We start from the raw sequence: 6,189 nt of genomic DNA, 5'->3' as shown, positions 1-6,189 counted from the left end.
ATATATTATAGGGCAGGCCGCGGCGTAGAGAACGCGCTTTGGGAGCGAGAGACCCAGGTTGAAATCTAGCCAGTGGCAGTATCTAATATCGTTCCCTAATTCACTTTATAATTACAAATTCTCAACACTTTTGATTTACAACTTATCCACATTTCTTTGCGGACACTCCTGCATTGCACAAAGCGCATCTGTGGCTGTGTACCATTCGTGGTGCGTTGGCTCCCTCTACTGGTACGCGCCTCATTCAAATGTCGCCACACATTTAAAATTGCAGGGTGTCTTTACACTGTCATAGCTCCTAGATAGATTTCTTCAGAGACCTGAAAATCGCTGTGATTATTCACCATAGCCTGCTGAGTCTTACAGTGAAAGAACGATGTCAACGTATAGCATCGTTGGTTACTTTAATTATGTTTGGGGTTTTTTTTAATCAAATCCTCCAAAACAGGACCATTGTGACACAAAACCTCTCACACACTAACACAAACTCTTTATACAGATACAGAGCTTTACATGTATAAATAAGGCAGACAAAAATGCATAAAACACAAGCTATCCACAGACTGTCGGTGGACACCATGTCACTTTATTTTGTTTTTATCTTGTTTCTTTTTGGTGTAGCCTCATTAAACAAAATGTTTATAAAAATGACCACTTTTATTATGAATTATTATGAAATTAATAATTCATTATTAATTATTTATTATGAACACACCTGCCACCCTCAAGTAGAGGTGGCAGAGAAAGTGTCCGTGTGACTGAGTCCTGTCCCAGCTCTGCTTCAAGGTCTGTCGGTCCAGCTTGTTGAGGGCCTGAGAGCAAAGACGGATATCCTGGACCAGCTCTGACAAACTGTCCAGGTCTTGACTCTCACACACGCACACCTCGCCAAGGTAGCTACACTGCTGTCTGTCAGCCCATTTGCAGCCAGGCTGAGGTGGGTCAGAGAGCACTCGTCCTGCAAAAACACAAAAGTCTTAACCTGATTGCACAATTATATCTTTCGACAATAAATGACATTGCATGATTTTTGCATGCACACCTGTGACAGGACTTTGGTGAGGTGTTCCAGTGCCGGGTAATCAGCAGGCCCTCTGCAGACAGCTGACAGGTCCACGTGTGGGAGGCAGTGGAGGGGCAGTCTTTTTAACACCAGCTCAAAGCCGGTGGAGCCTAGGGGATTGAGGGACAGGCACACTGCTTTCAAATGGCCTGTGCCTGAACGTTCAGAAGATGTAAAGTTAGTTGCAGTTTTGCTTATGGGTGGGAGTTCAGTGAAGCTTAAGGCTTCAGTCAGCTGCTTGTTAGAGTCACCTGTGAGCGCGCTGGCTAGCAGCAGTCGATGCTGCTGAAGGAAACGAGCAGTGAGGCCGCAGGCCTGCAGAGACCGCTTGGCTAGCACAGGGTAGCAGGACAGCAGACAGGACAGAGACTCAGGCACGCCGTCCCCCAGTGGGTTCATACTGAGGTCCAGCTCCTCCAGGCACTTTGAGTGGAAACGAGCAGAAAAAGCAAATGATCACGAGAGCCAATTCTCTCTGACAGATATCATTGATACGAATCAGGTTAGCTTGTTATTAAGATCTAAGGTAGTTATTAAGACCAGAGGTACTTAAATACAGGTTAGATGGTAAACCTGGAGCTGCCACTATTGGCTAGCTGAGGCCCTTACCGGGAATGCAGGTGCACTCTGTCCCTTTAAAGCATTTACAGCCTTCTCCAGGCCGTCCCCTGTAATGCAGTTGGCAGAAATGTCCAGCAGCTGCAGACGAGGCATGTGAGCGTTGTGGCAATCAGCTCAGGGAGAAGGTCGTCAGACATACGGTTTCCAGAAATTCGCAGCTCCGTGAGGCTGGCCTGAAGTTTTAGGGCACGGAGGAGCGGGCTGAGGGAAGAGGCGGCCAAACCGAGACACTTGGAGTCCTGACACGGAGGAACCCCGGTCCCGAACCTCATAGCCGGGAGACACGCTTGTTCTCATCTACAGGTAGAAAGAGATGGCACTTCATAACAGAATACAAAAATGCACTTGTGTGCGTTTTATAATGCATTTCCTCTGTGTTGCTCACCCACTGCCAGACTTTGACAGGCCTTCTTGTATCGCTCAGGGAGAGGAGGGAGATCCCCACACTCTCAGAAATAGGGGTACCAAAGTGTACCAAAAAGGGTACAAATGCTTGTCGCTGGGGGTGTTCCTTTTTGAAGGACATTTTTGTACCTTATGAAGTTGTACCATCTGAAGTACAATCATGTACTTTCCTAAGACATAAATGTACCTTGAAACTATAGTACAGAAATGTTCCCTTGAAAAGGGTACAGTAGGGTACCTATGAGGGTACCCCCCCAGCGACAACCTATTTCGTACCTAAAGAGACAAAAATGTACCCCCAATATTCCAAAATATTTGGTTATTTAACCATTTATTCTCGATAATAGAATCACATCAAAGCATTTAAACAACCACAGAAATACATCCTTGATTACTTTCGTATATTGCCATAGGACATGTCAAGAAAAATACATTCATTTAAAAAAAAAAAAAAAAAAAAAAAAGTAAACAATCACATAAAGACATTAAACACCTGAACACAATGGAAAATGTGCTTGCAATCACGTCACACAGAATACCTCAAGGACACAAACAGCCTATCATCTACTAAATACGTGTCTAGAGCTTGAAAGTCTAATTCATTTCCTGGATTGAACAGGATCCAGTCATTGTCAACTGAACTTGGTAAGCATGGAAATGACATTCATAAGTGCAAGGAAGTAACAGTTTCCCACACAATACCCAACAAGTATCAACATTCAAAATATACTTGATTTTAAGGAATATAGGTATGGCTTCAGTGTGTGTATGGCCAACTACAAAAACATCCTCAAGTTCATATTTGACACTGCTGACTAGGGCTGGGCGATATATCGAGTTTTTTAAAAATATCGATATATTTTCATGCGAGATATAAGATGCGACAATATCGTTTATATCGATATAGTATACTTGTGGAGCCGCAGGTTTGCCTCTCTTTCGTCCACTTTTGTCTCTACGCTGCGTTACTCGGCCTCGCCTCTCCTTCACTGAACACAACTGCCCCTCCGCCATAGCTTCATCTGCAGGCAATGACAAGATGAAAGCGGAAAATCTCCGTTAGCGAGTTACCGCGGATCGCCCCGTGCGTGGGGCTGGACGGCGTCAACGTGTTAGCGAGCTAACCGCGCTAACCGGGCTGCACGGCCTAAAATCCTTTCATTTTCTCAAAACTCGACAGTGCGCCCTATGTATGAATTCTGGTTGTGCTTACTGACCGCGAACCGATTTTATGTGGTACACAGCGCTCAGCAATCTGTCAAAAAATGTTTTAATATGACTTTGCTAAGCTACGGAGCTGCACCGCTTGATGGATTGTCGGATGATTACGGCTACCGAGGAGGAGCCTCGCGGAGTGATACATACTGTGCTTCAACGTAATATTACCGTACTGTGTGTGTATAAGGACCACAAATGGCACCTGTTCAGAGATGTGGTGCAGCTGTGAAATCTGTCTCTTTGTTATTATGCTCAGCGTCTGTTAGTTTACATTTTGACTGCACAATTGTGAGCTTTTTGTTATGCACAAAAAGAACATAGTTTTCTTTTATTTATGGACCATGATTATTTAATAAATGCTGAGAATTTATTTTTGAGTAATTTCTTCATGTACATCTACGCTGTATGTAAATAAAAGTGCCCGTGTGACATCTGGGACACAGTGTGACTAAGAACTCTCTTTTTGTTCTTAACTTATGGCTTTAAAAAAAAAAAAAATTGAGATATATATCTTATATCGCCATCCAGCTAAAAAATATCGAGATATGAATTTTGGGTCATATCGCCCAGCCCTACTGCTGACAGATATAGCAGACACACACTGAAGCACTTTATCCTGAAAATGCACATCTGTAAAACTTTTGTTCATTTCCAGAGCATTCTGTAAGTCACCTGGCAGAGATGAAAATGGCACACTGACACTTGTGCTGAGTGAATGTTCAAAGTCAACAAGCAACTTATCTGAAGAAAACTCCCAGCACTGTTTCATTTGATGACGATTGTTAAGAGTTGCAGTGATGTTTACAAAGTTTTTGCATTTACTCGCTAGATTTTTGAAATATTGATGCTTGCTTTCATATCCCATACACCACAAAGGGCGAAGAGGACCATACATCAAAATCAGCCTTGGGTAGTGAATAAGGTAGTGACACTTGGGTGGGGGCATATTTAATAGAGTTGGTTAAGTACCCTGGTGACACTTACTGGCAGGGGTTTGTCTCCCTGGTCTCCTATGTTGACAATGCAGTTCTGAAGAAAGACAAGTGTTTTCTTGAAGTATGCAGGGTAGGTCATGTTGAACACGAAGAAGGTGGAGAATGCTGAGATGTAGGCCTCATCCAGCGAGCGGCACGAGCAAACATCCACTCCTTCAACTGTCACAACACAGCGAAACTGTCTTAAGAGGGCAGTTGTCCAACTCTTATCCTTCATTCGAATGGTTGGGTATGGACTCGTGGGAGTATTCTGCAGAAGAGGAAGAAAAACATTAGTATACAGTATGTTTAAGCAATATGTGCCAAGTGGATTTTCAACAGATTCCTCAAATTACCTTCTTTATTTGCAGCAAAACAAAACTGTCTATTCTGATAACCTGTAAACATGGCCCCTACTCCAAACAAAAAGCTTCTTGACCAATGACTGTTGTGGTAGTGTTTGATAAGCTGCTAAAGTTTGACATAATATTCAAGGGCAAAAGCAATCACCCCTGACAGTGACAGTACCTGTGAAGAAGAATTTCCCTAAGGGGACAATAAAGGTTTATCTATCTATATAAACACCAGACAAAACCCAAGAGCACAGCAGCACTGTGGATTAACAGCAGTGTTTCCCCTACATTAGCTTAGCTGTGATGCTGAACCGCAGCTGAATTCAGCTCCATGCCAACAAAACACAGAGAATGAAACTTGTGGCCAAAGGCTATGCATTGCATCATGCATTTACCTCTCCAAGGATGATGAAATCTTCTATCTTCTCCTTGAAGATGGATGGCAAGAGAAGTGCCCCCTTGAAGTCAATTCCTAGGTCATACAGATGCAAATGCACTTCATTAGATTTTGATAGCATGCAAATTCCCATTAACATGCTCTTCACATGACACTATGGTACATCAATTATCTTTGGAAGAGAGAGCAAATGAATTGTCACAAAATTTACTATTTGTATGCGGTCAAATTAGCACCTGTAATGTCTTCAGCCAGTGCATTCTCCCTCCATGTAGACCTTCTTCAGTGGCAAATCCTTGGTCATTTGAAGAACAGCAGTGAAGTTTTTGCTAAAGCGGCGACAGATGTTGTCTTGGCAGGGATGCATTAAATCAACCTCATCACACAACTGGAAATGAAAAGAGCAGAATAGACAAAAGAATGACATTTTACATTGAGGATTTAAACTTTTGACATGTTTAAAGACACAGACTGGAGATAAATGTAAAGTACTTTAACCCTTGATCAAAAAATTCTAAAGCTAATAAACAGATTGATTAATCAGCTAGTACAGAAAATAATAATAATAATCAGATTTAGAGACAAAAAAAAAATCATTAGCTGTTTCCCCAATCATCTTAACAATTCTTGGGTTGCAGACAGTGTCCCTGCGCAGAGCTTACAGCTCTCAGATTCGAAAATCCCAAATCCCACTAAGTAGGTGGAATGGTGCAAATGTGTACCTTCCATTGTTTAAAATCCCTTTGAGCGGGAAACAAGTTAGATGCGATAAATTTTGCTTAGAAAACGTTTTTGTTAATAGCTATATTTACATACAAGCATGTTTTGAGAAATTATTGATTTTTTTACATTGTTGTACAAGGTTAGTGACTATTTATTGATAAAGCACTGGAATACGGCGGGAAGACAGACGTTGACGATTCCACCAACAGTCTAAAATTTAGACTGTTGGTGGAATCGTCAACCAGACAAGATTTTAACCATTTAATTCTAAGGGTGCCAACCATAAATTCCAATTCTGGAGTTTTGATACCACCTTTATTGTATCCCTTCACAAGCTGAGATCTTTCTATGTAATGGGTTTTATTCCTCCACAAAAATTCGAACACATTTCTATTTATGGTTTTCATGGTATTTATCGTTTTTTTATTTCTTATA

The 6,189-nt window shown here is 41.9% G+C and overlaps 1 pseudogene across 1 annotated transcript; it reads right to left on the bottom strand.

Moving 5' to 3' along the window:
- Positions 1-395: 395 nt before the first annotated feature.
- LOC112433516 (tonsoku-like protein) lies at positions 396-5,482 on the bottom strand (annotated as a pseudogene). Its single transcript, XR_013094879.1, has 7 exons — positions 5,268-5,482; positions 5,030-5,106; positions 4,292-4,552; positions 1,673-1,981; positions 1,315-1,486; positions 1,043-1,218; positions 396-958 (listed from the first exon to the last, which is right to left on the bottom strand). The product of XR_013094879.1 is annotated as a tonsoku-like protein (transcript).
- Between the last annotated feature and the right edge of the window lie 707 nt (positions 5,483-6,189).

The sequence above is a fragment of the Maylandia zebra genome, linkage group LG20 (genome assembly GCF_041146795.1).
Source record: "Maylandia zebra isolate NMK-2024a linkage group LG20, Mzebra_GT3a, whole genome shotgun sequence".
In the NCBI taxonomy this organism is placed as follows: Eukaryota; Metazoa; Chordata; class Actinopteri; order Cichliformes; family Cichlidae; genus Maylandia; species Maylandia zebra.
This window is presented reverse-complemented; position numbering and strand designations above follow the sequence as displayed.